This window comes from Protopterus annectens, chromosome 2.part1, assembly GCF_019279795.1.
Source record: "Protopterus annectens isolate FY-2018-M chromosome 2.part1, PAN1.0, whole genome shotgun sequence".
NCBI lineage: Eukaryota > Metazoa > Chordata > Ceratodontiformes > Protopteridae > Protopterus > Protopterus annectens.
The window spans coordinates 918,516,364-918,538,693 of record NC_056729.1 but is presented as its reverse complement, the minus strand read 5'-3'; positions in this window follow the sequence as shown (position 1 = coordinate 918,538,693).

Sequence of the window (22,330 nt, the reverse complement as noted above, 5' to 3'; positions counted from 1 at the left end):
AACACAAGGGCAAAGGGGGTTAAATATGGGTTGTGAAACTGAAACTTGTTTTTTTTTCCTATGGACAACATTGATGAATGTGAATGCGAAGAGAAACTTGTTTACTCCTATGGAACAGATCATGTGTTGAAATAGGACATGGTGCAAAAAAAATGTAAATGTAACAAGAGGGACATAATGTAATGGGCTAACAAGGTGAGTGTATTACAATAAGTTAGGCTGCAAAAGGTAAGAATAAGTTAGAAAAGGTAAATATGTTAGAACAAGGGTAACAGGAATATACATGAGAAGAAGTTGAAATAATAAAGATGAAAGAGTAGGGGCAGAAACAAGGAGAAACAAAGCTATAAACAAAGGTAAACATAAAGAAAATGGATGTAACTGAATTACAAAAAGAAGAGATAAACACAGAAGACAGGACTGAAATTTCAATTTCAGGATAAGAGAGAGATGAATTTGGCAAATGGAATAATTCTAATGAAAAAGAAAGATTTTTAATGAATTAATAGAATAACTTGAAAGAAAAGGAGAGGAAAAGAATGAATTGTTAATTCTATTTATCCTATAGTATACTTTGGAAAAGGAAAAGATGTCATTGTAGAATATTTGCTATACATGTAAATAGCTTAAAAAGTGTAGCTAGAAGATTAACTATTACAGAAAGGTGTAAAAAGGTGGATATGGATATAATAATATTGGAAGATATAAGATTATTAATGAAAGATGATAGGCTGCAAACAGATATTATAGTGGGAAATTATATAGCTTTATCATTTTATGTAGTTTGCAATGTAGGTCAAGATAATTGTTTGTGAAAAGGTATTCCAACAAAGAAGACAGCTAAAATTCTAGATATAACATTAGTAAAATTGGGGAGGATAACCATTATAGATATAAGATGGAAAAATAAGGTGTACAGATGAGTTGTGGGGTATGCTAATGTTAGAATAAAAGAAAGGGAAAATATGTTTAATCAAATTCTAAGTTATGTGGTTGTAAATATGACAATTATTGTAGGAGACTTTTTTGTAATTTAAGGAAAATAAGAAAAAAGGTGGTGATATTAAGAAAGTTATGGAAATGATGAGCTGTAAATTAGGATTCAAGAAGCTCAGCACAAGGACGGTTTTAGCCTTGTGCCAAACATCCTCACTACAGATGGCACAGCAGCAGCCACCATATGTATCATGTATGAGGCAGCCGCACCCTATCGCACAGGAAATGTGTGCAGTGCAGGCATGTACAGTTTTGGGATGGAGACTAAACATGCCCCGACACTTGCAAACCTACTACGCCTACTAGTAGAGCCCATACAAATGAAAGGAAAGAGTAAAAGAGTGTCCATGAAAGCAGATAAAAAATGAGTAGTAAACACACAAGCATAACAACAATTGTATAAATAGTAGTGAAGAACTTTCAGAGATATAGTAATGTCAAAGTCCCTAATATACATTCCATGCATTGCATCACTGGGTGTAAGCATTTTATAAAATGTCTGCATGTTCAAAAAGAAAGCAAGTAAATGAATGCACTGCCCTTTTCAAATGTAGGAAGAGCTGCATTTCATCAAGAAGGAAAAAAAAATAAATTTACAACTAACAATATAAGCATAGTGGTTAAAGCCCAGCAATCACACATATCTAAAGATTCAGACATAACATGTCAACAGATCATAAAAACATATATCATTCTGTCATTATAACATTTGGAATGCAATGTTAAGCAAAGTGCATGAATCATTTAAAATAAGATTCTAGCAAGCACATTATAGGGCAATAAAAGTTGTTATTATAATATAAGTAACATAAAAGTGCAAAAAGTGCAGGAAAAACAATATAGTAAATAAGTAACAGCAGGAAATTATATGCACATATGTTAGATAGTAAGCATATATATAGATATATAATAATATATATATATATATATATATAAATATATATATATATATATGTATATATATATATATATATATATATATATATATATAAATATATATATATATATATAAATATATATATATATATATATATAACAATATATACATATATGAATTAGGGATAAACACAGAAAACATAGCTAAAAGAAGAAAGAAAGATGTAACACATTACAAAATAAAAGCACTGAGAAAACAAGTCTAAAAAACCCTGTTGAAAGAAAAGGTGATTGTACTAATGAAAGGTTGATAGGATGTATGGCATATACTTAATACTACAAGCAAGGGCAGGTAAAAAAGTTATATAAATGGTTTACCAGCCTAAGAAGGACTAAAGGTGGGGAACATATGGTGGGGGTTGGAAGGTGGTAGAGTATAGGATGGCTGTGAGGGGCTAGAATATTATAGAAGGATGATAGACAATGGATATTCAGTGGGTATTATGAAGTATGCATGGGATATGATGTGGGCAATCTGATGATATGTGGGGTGGTGTGATTATGTTGGATAAATAATATTCTTGGGGCTATGGGTACTAAATATATAAGATTATGGATGGTATGGTGGAGTGGGGACATGGATACCATAATATGTTGATACCATTTCATTGTAACACTACTGTTTCATTACATATTATAAATCAAAGTCATGTAAGTGTAACATAAGTAGCACTGCAGTGATTTAAGCTAACAAGAAAGTAATACAAAAAATAGAAAATGCAGAAGTAAGTACCCCTAATGCTGATGCTTAAATGCAGACTGCTAAATAAAGTAAGGACTTGTGCCAAACATCCTCACTACAGATGGCACAGCAAACATATCCATGTGTGAAGCCTGCAAGCTCAACAATTAACTGAAAAACTGTAATGTGGGCAAAATGTGTTCATCATGTATTAGAACAAAATCATTGACACTAATGCATAAACAGTAAACTATTAATTACAGAATTGTAATGAAGTGCAGAGTATAGTGCTGTCATAACATAATGTGTAAAAAACACTGAATGTTACAATGTTTGCGAAATATGAACAAAAGTAAATTGGTAATAGTACATGTTGGATAATTTTGAATAAACACTGTTGTGGAGTTGGAGGGACAGTGTAGGAGGTGTAGTCAAGGAATGAGTTGGCCAACATGTAGTGTGTGGAATGGGAAGTGGGATGGATGAATGGAGTCCGCTGTGCGTACATAGACATGTGGGTTGGTAGGAAGATGACCTGGAGCCATGGGTATGGAGTGAACATGGCTCTTAGAGCTGAGATTTCTGTATAGTTATAGCAATTCAAAGAGCACAGCAGCATGATTGTTTAGCCATCAGACATGTGGTAAAGATGTCAACCTGTAAAACAACACATTGACCATCGGACAGATAACCATAAACATATCATGTGGCAAAAAAGACATCTGTCAAAAATAAGTATTACCAAATAGTCCATGTGAGTAAGCAGTATCATAATGAATAAGGCACTAGTAAGCAGGTCAAGCAAATATAAACACCAGTAAGCATGTAAGTGTATGCGTGGGGTATGTATTGCTTTACAGACACACACACACACACACACACACACACATATATATATATATATATATATATATATATATATATATATATATATATATATATATATATATATATATATATATATATATATATATATCTATATCTATATCTATATATATATATATATATATATATATATATATAGTTACATATATATATATATATATATATATATATATATATATGTGTATACATACATATATATATATATATATATATATATATATATATATATATATATATATATGTGTGTGTGTGTGTGTGTGTGTGTGTGTGTAGATATACACAGACATACAGCTATGATAGGAAACAGCACACAAGAATGACATATGTTCACAGGCTATGCCAATGGAAGTGAGGAGCCCAAGCAAGAAATATGAAACAGGTAGCATGACCTTCCACCCCCCCCAGCTGGACACGGGAAACATACACACAAACAATGTAAAGAGTTCGCTGCTCCCCAGACCACAGCCACAGGCAGGATACAACCAGGGTGTACGCAGTGCACCTGTGAATTCTAATTTTGGAACACTGACAGGAGCGTCCCTTGCAAGACACCCCAAAAATTGGCAAGACCAAAAGAAGGTGATAGACCGAACATTCCGGCAGGGGTGTATGCATACTCAGAATACAAGGGTGGGAAACCCTGATGACCCATGGGCCAAGATGATTGTATGAAATGGGTGAAGTGGAGAGTGGGCAGCGTGTAGTGGTCTGTCCAGAACAGACCAGGACCCAGAGTAAAGATGGGTGCTGTTGAAGAGGTGCAGGTGGGGGAACTATGGGTAGCTACTTATGGGTCTACGTGTGCAGGTGTTGGCTGAGGTTGGACTATATGGACAGCCCTAGGGATGTAAGCGAATGTGTTCATTGGGCAGAGGCGTCGCCCAACAAGCAGCCACACCCACTACGAGTCCCACTGCAGCAAAGTGTAATCTATATGGCAAGGAATGGAATAACTAGATTTAGATGTATATATGTAGAGGTATGTCTGTGTGTATATCTACCCATAGCGACATAGAGATAAGTCTCTCCCTCTCCGTAGTACAAATGTATACATACAGAGACAGAATACAGATACATACCCATATATATATATATACATATGCGGACACCCATAGACCCATATGTTGTGAGATATATATATATATATATATATATATATATAGAAGCACTTTATATAATCAAAATACTGAAATCTCGAATGTCATATGGTCGAGACCATATGATCGACATTTCAGTATATTGAATATGTAAAGTTTTAAAAATAACACTTTACTTACCTTAAGCGTTAATACGTTAATGCACACAGAGGCAAGGCTTCTTATGCTCTGTGTGTCGCGTAATGTTGTTATCTTTGTGGTGTTGACAGGAAGTGGGAAATCTCCTGTTTTGCGCTTCCGCATACAGCGTAATATGGGAGATTTCCCTTTTCCCCACTGTAGTGTGATCTCGGAGTTGGTATATTTAAGTAGGGGGGGTGTGGGTGGGCTAAGCCCCCGCAAAAGCAATGTTTGACTTTTTTTTTTGCGTTTCATTTTAGAAGTTCGAGTTTCCAAAACTCGATCTTTTGGTCTCGACCATATGAGGTTCGAGATTTTGGGAATTCGATCTTCTAAAGTGAATCCATATACATATATATATATATATATATATATATATATATATATATATATATATTTACATTACTATATACAGATATATCAGTATATGTATATATATATATATATATATATATATATATATATATATATGTAACTGTAAATATACACATGTGTATAGCTAGGATATGATGCAGCAGTTACGAGTAACATATGTTCACAGGCCATGCATATGGGGGTGAGGGGTCCAATAAACAAATGTGTAACACGTAGCATCAACCCCCCCAGCTAGGCCTGTGAGACATACAGACACACAATAAAGGTAAATACACCACTTCTTCCCAGACCACCAGCAGGATACTACCAGTGGGAGAGATCTGCCAGGTCTACTCTTGAAACACAGACATTGATGTCCCTTGTGGGACACCAAAAATTAATGATTGGAGGCAGTCCCGGTAATGACTTATCAAACCAGGCTGTAGATGTACACGGATCAGTAGCTTGTGCAAGCCTGATAACCCATGGGTTGACACAACGTACGACATCTGTCCCGACACAGGGAGAGTGGGCATTGTGTAGTGGTGTTTTTATACCCCACCTGCACCCACAGTAAGGATGAGTGCTATAGAGGAGTGGCAGGTGGAGGAACTATGGGTATGCAATAATGGGCCTAGGCGTGCAGGTGTTGGCTGGTGCAGTCATATTAGGACCGCCTCGGGGATGTAAGTAATATTCCAAAATGGGCATAGCTGACGCCCATACCTCTCAACCCCTAAGAGCACATCTAATGGACAGGACATAAACCACTGGGGGAACAAATAGGGACCATACCTCTGAACTGTCCCTGATTTCCAAGGTCGTCCCTGATTTTGACTCCGTTTCTAACTCTGTCCCACTTAATCCTTCCTAAAACTAGTGACGTTTGAAGGAAAGGTGGTGAATTACATGTAATGAATAACGATAACAGTTAAGAGTTATAAAAATCATTCATCTCAGAAAATGTGTATGAATTTATATGCTCTGAGTCTGTCAATGTGTCAGGTTAATAGCACCAATAATTTAAATGTGTCCCTGATGTTGTTATGCTGTGTCCCTGATTCAGTTTGTATTCTTCCCCAATCGTATGAGAGGTCTGATAGGGACAGAAAGCACATATTCCACTGACAACCTTAGAAAGATGACAGAATATTAGGTATGCAGTAGCATGGCTCGGCTGAAGGATGTGGGTTTCAAATCCCAATTACTTGTTTGTATTGAAGAGTGTCATTTCCCATGTATTAGCCAGAGGGGTGCAGATTGTAAGAGGAACACACCAGTAATATGAATCAAACTCTGGACAGCCCTCAGATTCCGTACAGTCGAATGACATGCTGTTGCCTAATGGGCAACCATTCCCGATACTGTTGGCATGAAATCCGATGTAATAGGCATCACATGGTAATATCGTAGTCCTCACTCCCACCCAGGGGTGTGAGTGTCAGATGCAAACACCAAATGCAGTGCATTTGCAAGTGCGAGAGCAAGCGGGTGTAAGCCTGTTTGGCTGCCAGTATCCGAGTATTACACTGGTAAAGCAATGTAGAGGCTAACTGAGTGTATGAAACTGTAACCAGAGGTTAGCATTGCTTAGCACCATGCAAACCCACGCACACCTGCTCACAACTGCTTTAATGTGCCTTAATCACACCGTATCCAATGGCCTTGTTTTGCTCAGCAACAAAATAAACGGCCTCTGCAAGGCTCAAAATCAGGACCCTGCACACACACAGCTATTGTGATTTACCACTAAGCCATGGCAGATATACAGACATTGGACCTTATCACAAACATATCATCCATCGCAGTCATTCAACAGTATAGGAAATGTATTTCATCATGTAGATGTATGTATGAGTGTTTATGTCCAGCATATAGATACATACATATATATATATATATATATATATATATATATATATATATATATATATATATATATATATATATATATATATCAGGAACATCCCATGTGACAACAAAGCATTACAAAGGAATGAAAAGGGAAACACCAGCAATGCCTGTATTATGTAGTGGTGTTTTCCTATGTAATATCAAGACTCTCTCATACAGACATGTGTCATTCATACACACAAACATTTGTACATTGGCCATATACATCACTCTGTGCATGTTATTTACATTAACACAACAGTTCCTGTCCAATCATTATGTGAGAACAGTATTCTTGCAAGGTGCTGTGTGCAACATCATCATCGTGATAAAGGTAAATGGGGTAACCATAGAAGGATCGGTAGTGTTGTGTGTACAATGGAGTCATCCGTATCATGTGTACCTGGAACATTTAGGAGTCATGTGCATACTAGGATTGTGGGCCTGAGAGACAGGGGTGAAGACAATTGGAATATATTGTGATGCATATTGAAAGGGTTACATGTGTCCAGTGGACACGTGTGTGAAATTGACAGCTATGTACAGGGAAAATGTTGTTCTAGGAACCGATTGGCCTTTTGTTTCCGTAGAGTGAGAGTGGGATGTGGGGGAAGGAGAGTAGGTATGCTCATGGAGGATAGGTAGGGTAGGATGACAGACAAGAGAGCATACAGAGCCGGTATATGACACATTTGGGGGGGTGCATCTCGGACGGGGAGGGGTGTTCGGCATTCACAAGCCCATGAGCCCCCAGATGGAAACAGTGGGATGGAGGTCCCCAGCCATGGGCAGCCACGACTGCACCAAAACAGCTGCAAAGGTGGCAGTGCTGGCGGCTGTCTAGGACGGGCAGCCTCACCCTGTAAATGTGACACTGCCCTTGAGCTGGTGTATCTGGCCTTGAAACCCTTTATTGAGCCCCCTACACACCACATCCGGGACTGTATGACAGCAGACATGTTCCTATCTGGGCCTGCTCCCAGGAGGGACAAGCCCCATCCTCAGTGGTAGTACCACCAGAAGGTGGTGCATAGCCAACAGAGGTGGAGGTCCAAGGCTGGGCCCCAGATGTGCTGGTGCCCGGTGCCATGACAGCTGAAGTGGGACAGGAGGTTCTGCCGGGACCTCCAAACCCATACAGCTTATGGTGTTGCAGTTTAAACACAGATATGGCTTAGTAATAGTCAACAGCATTCAGGATTACTTACAACAGCATGAATAGATATGACCATCACCCCAACACAACAGATGGTATACATTTGCAGAGGGAGCACAACTCATGCATATATACTGCATGACATCTGTACAAAGTGTAGAAGACTTGTGACTGCAGCTATGAACAGTAGCCCATTATTGGCATATCACTGAGAACCCCAGACAGTGTCTGTCATATCACTGTTTCATGTGACATATGTCCAGTCAGGGATGCGATGGCAGTAACTCATCACTATCACCATGTACTGGCTGCAATCCTCACACTATGCTCCTGCTGTTCACAGATATGTGTTCAGTGAGTAACACAGGAAACAAATGGTTCCACGCACTGACCAGTCCACAGATGGCCCTACAGATGGGGGTCCCCTCACAAACAGAGCACTATCTTGTCAGTTTTAAAAGATGCAGAATAGCCATTACCACACACAACTTGTTAAACAGGCAGTAGTCTCAATGAAGCATAGCTACACTTACATGCTGTAGTCATGTCTGGCACATCACCTTCCTGTCTTTAGGCTATTTCCCACTGTGTATGTTGTTTGAGGAAAATCCAGATATCATCTGTGATGCAGTTTACCAAACACCAGATCCAGGTACCACTCACAGCGACTGTCATGGGCAAACACCAGCATGATGTTCCTAGAAATTGTACTGTGTTTTTCATGCGAATGGCTATGGGAACATCATCACAGCTGTTCCACATGCAATCAGCTAGAGGAGAACTGCAATAGCTGCAGAGGCCATCACCTGATCATGACCATCACTTACAATATACAAGCTGCTGCTGAGCAGGTGTACACCTCCACATCTACCAGAGAGTGTGTGGGAGGGACAGACAGAGGCAAAGTACATCAGAGAAGGGCATGGAGACTAAAACCTAAGCATCATCTGTCACACATCTACCAGTACAGGGGTTCTAACCCCTAAATGACTAGTCATTACTATTACAAGTGCATGCAGTTACTCCATGTGTCACAAAGCTGACATGTTGGTGTGCTGTAAGAACATATATGTGTGCTGATGAGTGACATCTGAAACAGAGATATAGTAGACATACATTAGGTGTAGAACACATGGCTGTCCACATGAACGGATGTCATTGTCAACACAACCACACTCTCTACTGGACTCACATTGGCACTCTTTGCCAGGTCCACAAATACACTCCCAAACAACTTAGTTTACCACACTGCAGTAATGCATGGGTACTACATGCACCATAAGGGATATCCTGAGGTTCTATGGGCTAGGGCATGTGAACATGTTTGACATCTGTCGGTATGCCAATGGGAGTTATACTGGGAGTGACTGTGGTTGAGAGCATCATACCCCACATGCAGACACAAGGTGCTAGTACTGACATGCATGTGTGCATTGCTTCATGGGTGTGTAGTGGTTGGCTGTGCAAGATGGCTGTACAAGGCTGGGTCAGGGGTAATTCTTGGCATCACACCACCCGACAATGGAGTGCAGTGTGGTACAGGGGTATAGTGTCTGCAATGTCCCACACAGATGGGTATTGTATGAACTGTCCTGACATCCTGGTTACCATTGTGTATGGCCATAGCTTTGCAATGCATGCCATGTCTGTGTTTGATAGTCCTTGACATGGACATTGCTTGGGATGTGCATGTCCCACAATAATGTACAGTGACATGTACAGGTGTACCTGGTTTGGCTGGCACATGTTGTGTACACAGACTGTTATCCTCCAATATGCCAATATTGGCCATGTGTGGTAGAACCTGCTTATAGTCAGCAGGTTGACCCTGCACCTGCATTGTTAGCATGATACAGGTATTCCCTGGTGTCAGTGGCATCGGTCCATACAGGGCACATGTGTAAGGCATTGTATGGCCTCTGTGGATCACATTTGAATGCACTACATATGTTGCAGGCATCCAGTGGGGAATATAGTAAAGGCACATTGTCTGAAGTTATGTGCCTATTGTACTGCTGTAAAGGGTACCATGCCCTCTGCAGCCCACTGCAATCACACCATGCCTACTATCTGTCATCAATGTGCAGGGTAATAGCAACATAGCAGGATATTCTAGGCAAGTGTGTTTGTGTATGACACATGGGTTCAGGACATATTCCGGGTAATGGTAGGATTGCATACTTTGTTCACCAGGCCTTTTGCCAGATGTAGGGGTATGGCTTGCCAACACAGTCCCTTGGCTGACTGACATCTGTACTCCTCGTGAGGTGGACATTGTGACATATTAGATGGGCACCATATAGAAAAACTACCAAATCCACTCCCCAATATGTCCAGTGGTTAGACACTCACAGCCACCTCCACACAGGCTCTGACAGTCAAACACACACACCTGCCATGTCCTGGAATAGAACCCCTACCTATCTAGTGTATCACACTACAGCAATGCACAGTTACAGTACATGCTACGGAGAATACTGGGTTGCCGCACACCTAGAGGTGTATTCCTAGGTGGGTGACATCATCAGGATTGCCAGAGTTGGTCATGTGAATTGTAAAGAGTATGCATACTCTAAAAAGCATTGTTCTTGTCTCAGGCAGACAGAGACACATACACACACACACACACACACACACACACACACACACACACACACACACACACACACACACACAGAGTTGGTCTCTCTTGAAATAGAACCCCAACCTAACTAGTTTATCACACTATAGCAATACACAGTTACAGCACATGCTATGGAGAATACTGGGTTACAGCAGTCTTAGAGGATGTTCCTAGGTGGGTGACATTGGCAGGATTGCCAAAGGTGGTCATGTGAATTGTAAAGAGTGTGCATACTCTAACAAGCATTGTTCTTGTCTCAGACAGTGACACACACACACACACACACACACACACACACACACACACACACACACACACACACACACACACACACACACACACACACAGTTAGCCTCTCTTGGAATGGAACACTTACCTAATTAGTTTATCACACTACAGCAATACACAGTTACAGCACATACTACAGAGAATATTGGGTTACAACAGTCCCAGAGGTGTATTTCTAGGTGGGTGACATCAGCAGGATTGCCAAAGGTGGTCATGTGGGTTGTAAAAAGTGTGCATACTCTAAAAGCATTGTTTCTTTCACAGGCAGGCAGGCATACACACACACAGTTGGCCTGTCTGGGATTAGAACACCTACCAAACTAGTTTAACACACTACAGCATTATGCAGTTACAGCACGCATCATGGAAATTACTGAGTTACAGCAGTCCCAGAGGTGTATTTGTAGGTGGGTGACATCAGCAGGATTGCCAAAGAAGGGCATTCAAAGTGTACTGCACATTGTACATGTCTATTACCTGAGTGTATCCACTGCTTACTGTCACGAAAACACATTTACACCTGCTTACAACTAGACCTAATTGACAGTATCAACAAGGCCTGCAGGTCTTGAACCCTGGACCAAGCACACTGAGGTCACTGGACGTACCACTAAGCTATCTGCGTTGTACACATGTTGCATGGAGTCTATAATGCACATCCTACTACAGGTATTCCACAGTACTGAAAACAAATAGGACAGTCCCTTTGTGTACATATGTACAGTACCCTTGAATGTACTGTACTTTGTGAAACAAAAAAGACAAGTTTACATCTGTACAACTGTCATAACTACATATATATATATATATATATATATATATATATATATATATATATATACACACCTATGGGATGTGTACAAACACACACACACATATATATATATATATATATATATATATATATATATATATATATGCATATATATATATATATATATATATATATATATATATATATATATATGCATACACACACACAGCCATAGGGCATCTCTTGTGCTATAACAATTAAATTATAAGCAGTTCACCAGAGAAGGGATGGTTGTTGTGTATGTGGAGTTTAGGGTGGGGAATGATGGCTAATGTAATATACCCCACGGATTGTGGAGTTAGGGTAGGGGAATGATGGGTATGGACCTACACCCCAGCGACCAATTCTGTGTAACTGCTTGACAGTGGCACAGGAAAATAACATACCCAACTGTAGTCATGCTTGACTGTGCATTCTTTACCATTCCTAACTATGTAATACTGTAGACACCGGTCACCACAGATGGCTACCATGGAGTGCTAAATGACATTATACATGTGTATGCCTGGCTGCAGGTTAGTCACACACACAAACACGCACACACTTGCCAGTATTGTGCATGCACATCTTGCCTACGTAAAGGTAACTACTACAGTGGTATGCAGTTAGGGTATGTGCCACAGAACACATACAATTACACTTACTGATTCCATGTCTGAGCTGGGTGACATCACAGGGCCGATTACTTGCAGTGGGGAGGGGGGAAGAGAGAGGTTTAGTGGTTGACAAGGATAAAGGCCAGTGCAAAAGGAGGTATCGCTTTGGAATGCAACAAAACCCACTGCCATGACAGAATGCAGACACAAATACACACACACAACTGCACTCAGCCATATGCTGACACATACACTCAGGCATTTGTTGAGACACACACACACACACTCAGCCATTTGCTGACACACACACGCACACAGTTGTGGGATCAGAACGCCTGCCTATCTAAAGATCACTATTACAGTACTACGTAGTTACGAGATGCATCACAGAGATTACACATTCCAAGGCAGTCAGACTGCCCTTTTACAACTGAGGACAAAAACAGAGAGACTGACAGTCGAAGTACATAGCTGTAGACCTGTGTGTTTAAAGTAGGTTTCCATTACAACCTGTATGCACAAACAAGACACATCCTCCGCAGGTAAGCCTGAGAGGTATAGCTGTAGCACAACAGGAACTTGAACTGGAGTATGGCCATCTGCGGAATGGACAACTACTATCACTATACAGGGTTACAGTGGGCATGCTCATACTCTTAGTATCACAGGGTCGTTTGGGATGCACTATGACTACAACTACACAAGGTTATACTGGGCACGCTCATACACTTAGTAACAAAGGGCTTGTTTGATGCACTGACTCAAATTACACAAGGTGGCAGTGGGTAAGCTCATATGCTTAGTAGCACAGGGCTGTTTGGGATGCACTCTGATTCTAACCACTGAAGGCCACAGTGTGCATGCTCAAACACTTACATGTACAGAATACATTGTAATGGACTCCTATTGTAAGCACACAGGTTTACAGCTAGGCACATCTTACCTGTCAGTATATATATGGACATCATACTGGTTTATGACCTGATACCTGTATGTGGCCTGTAAATGATATATCTGTGTCTGTGCTGTGTGATACACATGCATACATGTACATGAAGTACTGACATATATATGTTACATATACACATTCATGCATGTGTGGATGTGACAGACAATAGGTTACTGAGTCACACAGGTGGATGCTACCTACAGCATGTGTCACACACCTTGCTGCCCTGAAAGGCATACATTGATAGCAGGTTGTGGACAGTGGCATTATACGTGGAAGAGTGCAAGATGACCACTCCCAGCTGTGTTAGTAGTTGTCATTATTAGCAAGATTGCTACCCTAAGTATATCTCACATTGGTCATATACATAAGTTCTGCTGCTGTCAGTCACCTTACATGGGGCATTTGCTATCAAGCACATTAATGCCACGTGCAGTGATGTCATGGTATGGGTGGCAACTGCTAGACTAAAACAATGAGCCAATGTCCTGCTGTTATTATGAGGTCGTCCAGTGTCTGTCATTCCGGGCTGTCATGACCACACGACGAGCCTTCAACGCAGAGCACATGCATCCATGTTACATGCGTGTGTGGATAATACCTATGTCGCATTTACACATATAACCTCATTCCAAAGCAAATGTACTACACACAGAAGTAACACCCTGACACCTACATGACAATTGCATTGGATGCTTATGCTAACCCGTGCTAGATTTGTGGCTTTAGTAATCCATTTGCTCAATGTAAAACCTACAATGGGGAATACTGACATCTGTGCAGTGAGGAACACCTGGCTGAAGGCTCTGTAGTGCACAATTGCACTACCACCATATAACTCAGATCCAGACATGTGGGCCATAACAGTGGTATGGACCATTCCAGGTGGTGATGTACACATATTCATAAAGGCTACTCACATGTAAAGACCGCTACTCTGACATAACACATCACAGATGAGTCAGGTAGAGGTGACAGTGGCAAATGCTGCATTCTAGATTGTATCCTCATATACATCCACCACCTTGTTCCCAGACTACCAACACACATCCATATGTGGTATGACATAGTATGGTAGACCACCAGATAACCCTCAACTGGTGGACTGTACCTAGGCCTACATCAACTGTACAAAGTACCCATGAACAGACACAGCTGCATAATGTGTTATGCAATGCAATAATACCACTGTTTGTAACCAGCTCAGTTGTATGCATACCAGGGTCCCTCGGATGTTGTCAGTATTAACACTGTCAACTGTTGCTGTACACCAGTAAACAACACCCTCATGGTTGGATATGACCTAACCGTACCTGCCCTAGATATGTACATCCCACACTCATACAACATAACTTACATTACCATAGCTTTCATTTACCTTTCTACATACAGGTGGCTGCAGTCATTACACAAATGCACATGGTAGATAGCATGCTAACAGTACATAAGGTTCGATATCTTTGTTGACAGAGGTAATATCCCCTCTCTACTGGTCACCCATGACACCTATCATATCATACAATACCCCATGTGGCATGTATGTCTTTAGACATGTCCACCTAATGCAATGCCTACAAACATACCCAAATAACAGGACCATAGGACCTACACAAGGTCTGTATTGACAGCCTCAAGGAAATCCATTTCTGCTCTGTATGTTCCTGAGTAGTCACAGGTGATATGCACATGACATGTACAGCCATGTGTGGCCACAGCTCCTACATATACCCCATGTCAACAATTGCAAGCAATGCATGCTGTGTTCTGTCTGGACATTAGCCTTAGTACCACAATAGCCAGTATATGCTGGGGTGAGATGTTTACAAGCCACAAACCTTGCACATGCTTGAATGAGTGTACTGCCTGGCTCTAACAGAGTACATTGCTGGCATTCTTCCAGTACACATGAGGTGAGTGTGTCAAATATGATGTGCTCACTGTTGACCATTACAGTGCCCTGGCTTCACCATGGCACTGTTAGGTAACAGTTTGTAGGAGCATGACATGGAATAATGCTGTGTGTGTCATGCTGATATGTGCTGTTGTAATATATGTACACTTGGCTACTCGGTGAAAGTGGTGGTGTCCTACCAGTACATGAATACAACATCCATTATGGTGTAATGCTCAGCTATGTTTCACACATGGTGTGGGGAAGGTGTGGAATATATCTTCTTGACCTGTTAGTGCATGTACTGATGTAGACCGCATATGTGTACATGTATTGCTGTTTGTGTAGATTCCATGTGTGTGCAGTGTCTGATGTATGAAGGTCACTTTTGTCTTAGTACATCATGCTGTTGCAATACAGCCTCAACATTGCCAACTGTATATGGTGATATGCTCTAAGTACAGTAAGCTGTACATGAGGTATGGACAGATGTTTGGACATGACTACTAAGTGGTGGGGCTTCTTTGCAGATGAATGATTACTGAGGACAGCTCACTGGTGTGTTACAACCAGTCCTACAATAATCTGTGTACCTGCTAAGGTCAGGTTTTGTTAATTGAAGTGGAGGACAGACAATGTAGAATGCTGTAAGGGTGACACTGAAGGCAAACCTTATGACACCTGTAACAGTAATACCTCCCCTGTGCATATATTGTGCATATATCAGCACAGTTTTCAAAGTATAGAGTCAGTAAGCCTTGTACCAGATGCAATAATGATGTACTCCTGTAGTACCTATCATGAGATAGGTAGGTGTTTGATTCACAGTACTGGCATATGTGGGTGTGTGTCCATATATGTCACGTATGGTTGGGAATACATCCCACATGTTATCACTCTCCTGAACACTGTTGTTAACACCAGTACAGACTGAAGTGTAGAAAGAAAGGCATAGGCAGGTGGTTAAACCTCACACATGTAAAGTGTCTGTATGTGTGTGACATAGGCATTTATCTTTATGAATGCCAGTGTGTGTGTGTGTGTGTGTGTGTGTGTGTGTGTGTGTGTGTGTGTGTGTGTGTGTGTGTGTGTGTGTGTGTGTGTGTGTGTGTGTGTGTGTGTGTGTGTGTGTGTGTATGGCTGTCTGTGTGTATGGCTGTCCGGTTCCTGGAGTGAGGCTGTATTTTACCATAGTGAAATGTTAATGCCCCCTCCCCCCATCCACTCAAAGCAATCTGGCATCCCTGTTGATATCATCAATCGTAGACAGGCAAACTAACCGCCTGTTAACATGTACTCCCTGGGGTGTGACCTGTTATTACATAGCCTACTGATGGACCCCCCTCTCCACATACACTCACTGCACTGTAGTATCCCTGTTGATGTCCTCGAGCCTAGGCCATTCCAACAACCTGTACATGTATAACCTCTGTGGCACATCTTGTAATTGCATAGTAATATAATGATAATATGCACATAGGCAGGGGTCCTCATCCAAACACTGGCAACTGTGCGTGTGTCAGAGTGTGTGCTACAGTGTCTGTGAGTCCCTGAGTGTGTGGGTGTGTCTGTGTTTGCATGCTGTCATAGCAGTGGGTATTACTGCTTCCCAATGAGAAGCCACTATTTCCACTGGCCTTTACCCTTGTCATCCGGCATACCACTCTTTTACCCACTCCGCGCTCCAGGTAACTATACTTGTGATGTCACCCACTATGTATGTGACAGCTCTGAACACAGTAGCTTACTACACAGCTATCATGCTCTTGGATCATTAAAACAGTAACCATAATTGAAACACGGGAGAATATAACTGTGATGTGGAAGCTACAAAGTGCATGCAGGTATTGTCATACTGACCTGTGTTTAGTCAACATGTACATATGGGACTCCCGTAAACACCAACATTCCATGGCACATGCAATTACACCTGAAAGAGGAAGGCAGAACATCAAGATCAACATGCTGTTTGTGTTGTTACACAGGATACATACTGTCAAATGTACAAAATGTGTTCTAAAACTGCAATACATGGTATGTCTGTTGCCTGTCAACACTACTCAACAATATTAATCTACAATTGTCTACCTAGTATGTTCATCCTGTGCATCAGACCATATGAACATGTCCCTGCACCGATGGTGTGGATGACAGGGATGCGGCACAGGCATCATCATATGCACAGGATGATAATGTTTGCCAAAGGCCTAGGCTGTGCCATTGGATGACATCATGCATGTGTGTTAGGGCCTGTGATATCACTGGGCATGTGTGGATGTTATGCATGTGTGTGTTGAGGTGCCCTACATTTGTTTTCAGTGTGTGTGTGTGTGTGTGTGTGTGTGTGTGTGTGTGTGTGTGTGTGTGTGTGTGTGTGTGCCTCAATCATACTATTATCACTGCTAGAGTCTGTGGGGATACTAACATCAGGTGGACCACAGGAGGGCAATGCACCTACATCAACACCTGTGAGGGGAAGACAATAACTGTACATTGGAAGTTATACCAGACACACACAGACAGACACAGACACACACAGACATACACAGACAGAGACACACACTTACACACACACACACTGACACTGACACACACACTGACACTGACACACATACTGACACACACACTGACACACACACACACACAGACACACATGCACTGACACACACAGACACACGCAGACACATGCAGGTGATATGGCAGATGGCATTCAGCTTAGACAATTATAGTTTCAGCTTAGGCAATTATAGTGGTAGTTATCATACATCCCTGAGTTGCACACAAAAGCATGCATGTGTATAGCAGATGGCATGCAACTTACATAATTATAGTGGTGGTTAGCATACATACCTGTATCACACCATTTGTGTTAGTAGCCTATGCCCCATACCTGCAACACAATGCATGCACTTTACACCATTGCACTGCCCTGCCATGGTGTGTGTGACATACACCACATGTTAAATGACTATCGCTGACCTTTGCACATCTGCCACCGACGCTTTGTGTTGGCCACTGCCCCTATGTGTGAGGATATGAGTTGTAGGGTATGTTGACTGCATACTATGTTTGCCTGAGCCCTAGCTTGCATATCTCCCCCAAAGCAGTGCATGTCTGTTCAACATTATTCCGCCTACCCCTGAGCTGAGTGTAGACATTGTGCATGTGGCTGTACACACATGTTTGACATGGCTGTCCCTACTATGCAATGGTGCCACAGACCAGCACAGGTTTACAGTACACTGGCCTGCTGTGTGGCGTATGACCTTGCCAATCACATGTAGAATGACATATCTTCTGCTGACGTGTTGAATGACATGCATATATGTGTAACACAATGGTGTCCTTTCCAATCTACAGTACGGTAATGGTGTCTCAATGCAGGAACTTGTTATACTAACATAAGCCTTCAGCTGATGCAATGTTGTCTGTCCACCCTACAAACATGCAGGTACATACTGCACATTGAGCTAATGTGCATAGCTATTGCAGGGCATCATGTGGCTTCTCAATTGCTATATAGTCTGAGCTATGGACACAGTTCATAGCCATGACTATGTTCACATACAATACGTATCTAATGTGGAATGTGACCCACGTCACCGTGGTGTATACACAATAAACCCTAATGTGGAATGTGTGACAGGTCACAGAAGGGTATACGGATGACACCCCTGCGCATCTGCAACCATATTACTGATACCTGGCAACTATGCCCACACATGGCTAACTTACAAGTACTCTATGTCCCACATGTCATCTGTGTACCTCACACACATGAAGAGCAGGCATGACAGTGATGTCTGACACCAGCAAGGTGAATGAACTGTATCTGTGACTTGATGTCGATGTATGTGTATGTTGTGCAACACATGTATGTATTTGGATGCTGTATAGGTGAATGCTTCCATGTTGTGACACACTCGAGATGTTCAAGACATGTTATGTGGTGGTTTCATGTTATGCCTACACAAGCTGTGCACAGGCCTGTATGATGTTTAGTGTTTCACATCTGCAATATCACCATTACACAAAGGCCATAGTTGTATTGTGTCGAGCCAATGTACAACAGGGTGTACAAACATGTACATCGCTTCTACTGTGTGTGTTGCTTCATGTCTCTGGCCATCCTCCATGGCCATGTGTACACATGTTCAGTCCAATGGTTGTGATGGCCATCTTATTTCACATGTCAGTGTTATCCCATATGACATACACCCATAGATGTCATATTCCCCACTGAGGACAAGGTTATGCAGACAAAGGGTGGTATGTATGGCATGTGAGACATGTTTTGCAGGATAGTTGAGCAGTGTTGCAGTCAACCCACTACATGTCATTGACATGTCTGATAGCACATGACATTGTGTGACATTCATAGCAAGGATATACTCCACAAGGGTGTATCCTGTGGGCCAGGCATACTCCAGCTCCAACACATTTAGTACGTGTGCACACATATGCTGTCTGCACAGTACTGTTCTTATTCCCAACATGTGTAATGCTGATATGTAGTACCTGCCCTACAGTGGAACACACCTTCACCATTGCATTCACTGTTGTCCACACATCTGGCAATGGTAGTTTGGAAGGTTTAGTGTAGGTGTTTCATATAGTCTTCAATTGTTTCACATAGGTAAACAGTGTGATGCATTGCAGGTCTGACCAGTGTCCATTAACAGGACCACCATAATTATATGTACGTGTGTTATGGCAGACAGCATGCAATTAATATGTTCCATGCATTATCAAGCCTGGTAAATAATAACAATCTCACCTGACACAGGCTGCTGTCACTGCAAAACACCAGAGGTACCTAAACAGGAGTGTCACAGCAGTAAGATCATTATCCATACCTGTGTGACAGGGTGCAATGTCCATGTTAGCACATAAGCCAGACTTCTTCTTTTGGCTGCTCCCATTAGGGGTCACCACAGCAGATCAACTGTTTCCATTTCTTCCTGTCCTCTACATCTTGCTCTGTCACACCAACCACCTGCATGTCCTCTCTCACCACATCCATAAACCTTATCTTAGGCCTTCCTCTTTTCCTGTTACCTGGCAGCTTCAGCCTTAGCATCTTTTTCCCAATATACTCTGCATCCCTCCTCAGCACATGTCTAAACCAATGTAATCTTGCCTCTCTGGCTTTGTCTCCAAACCTTCCAACCTGGGCTGACCCTCTAATATACTTATTTCTAATCCTGTCCATCCTCGTCACATCCAGTGCAAATCTTAACATCTTCAACTCTGCCACGTCAAGCTCTGACTCTGGCCTTTTTGTCAATGCCACTGTCTCCAACCCATATAACATAGCTGGTCTCACTACCCTCTTGTAGACCTTCCCTTCACTCTTACTGGTACTCGTCTATCACAAATCACTCCTGACACTCTTCTCCACCCACTCCATCCTGACTGTACTCTCTTCTTCACCTCTCTTCCACACTCACCATTACCCTGAACTGTTGATCCCAAGTATTTAAACTCATCCACCTTCACCACCTCTACTCTCTGCTTCCTCACCATTCCTCTATCCTCCCTCTCATTCACACACATATATTTTGTCTTAGTCCTGCTGACCTTCATTCCTCTTCTATCTAGAGCATATCTCCACCTCCCCAGGGTCTCCTCCACCTGTTCCCTACTCTCACTACAGATCACAATGTTATCTGCAAACATCATAGTCCACGGGGACTCCTGTCTGATCTCGTCTGACAATACACTATACTATGGAGTATGCACATCTGTGCATACATAGAGTAGCAGACTATAGTATGTTGCATGTGTGCATACATGCCTTGCATGTGATGCTACATTGCATATTGTACAGTAACACATGTAACTATGTGATATATTGTTGTGTTTTATGTGCAACAGTGAATTACCAGGCAACTCCAGGCTCGGTGGTTGAGAGACACCCACCTCCACAATACCAGCTAAAGCTTGTGGATGAAGGTCTGCAGGTGTCCCCAGGTTGGCCAGTAGCTCCTCGGTATGTGTGAGTGGGAGCTGGGTGAGTGACCCCCCCACCTGTTGCACCTTGTTCCCTGGCGATTGCATTAGCACACTGTTTCGCCCGTCTTATCAGGTCAGTGCAGTGTTGGTGCACCTGCTGATAGGTGCGATTGTGACCGCCAACATCATTTACCCTCTTGCAGAGTTCCTCCCACGGGGCATCCCGCTGCTGTGCATCCTGTGGCACATGGCTGAAGAGCGTCGTGTAATTGTCGAGGAGGTATGGGATGAGGACCTCATCCTCCAAGCAGCTGTATGGTGGCAGTCTGCTATGTGGCATACCCGGAAGACATAATGATGGAGACAGGTCACAGTAACTCACAGAGAAGTGCATCAGGACAGCTGAACATACATGTGTATCCCATTTATTAAGATTACAAATATGTCTTTGTAAATCTACATGACACTAACACCACTGACATGTATAAGTGACACACATTTGACACCTACTGGTGTTGTGATGTTATCGCCATATATGTGTGTGTCATGGGATGACATAGCTCATACACCATGTGGATGTTGTCTTGACGTGGGCATGTCTGTTTGCCTGTAGTGGTGTCTTTACCTATCAGCACATGCCTTAATGCGGTGTATATGCCACATATATAGTCATACATAGCCATTAGGGACATGACCTCTGACCTGCAGATTTGCAAGCATGTACGTGTTTTGCCATATACATCTACATGGCACTGTAGAGCTGTCTAGCATCCTGCCATGTATTGCCTGTGTTGCACATGTGAAACACATGGGGCAATAGCTAGCCTGATGGTATTTACAGGGTTGGATATCAACTATAGCATGTATGGTCATAGTGATCTAGTAGGCTGTATGCCCTGGGCCATTTATGAGCCTAGGCAAACAGGTTACCTAGCTGTAGGCAACAGACAGGTAGGTTTCAGTGGCCAGTTCAAGCAGTGCCACAGAACTGATACACATAGTTACTGATATATTTGGCATACGGTCATCACACCA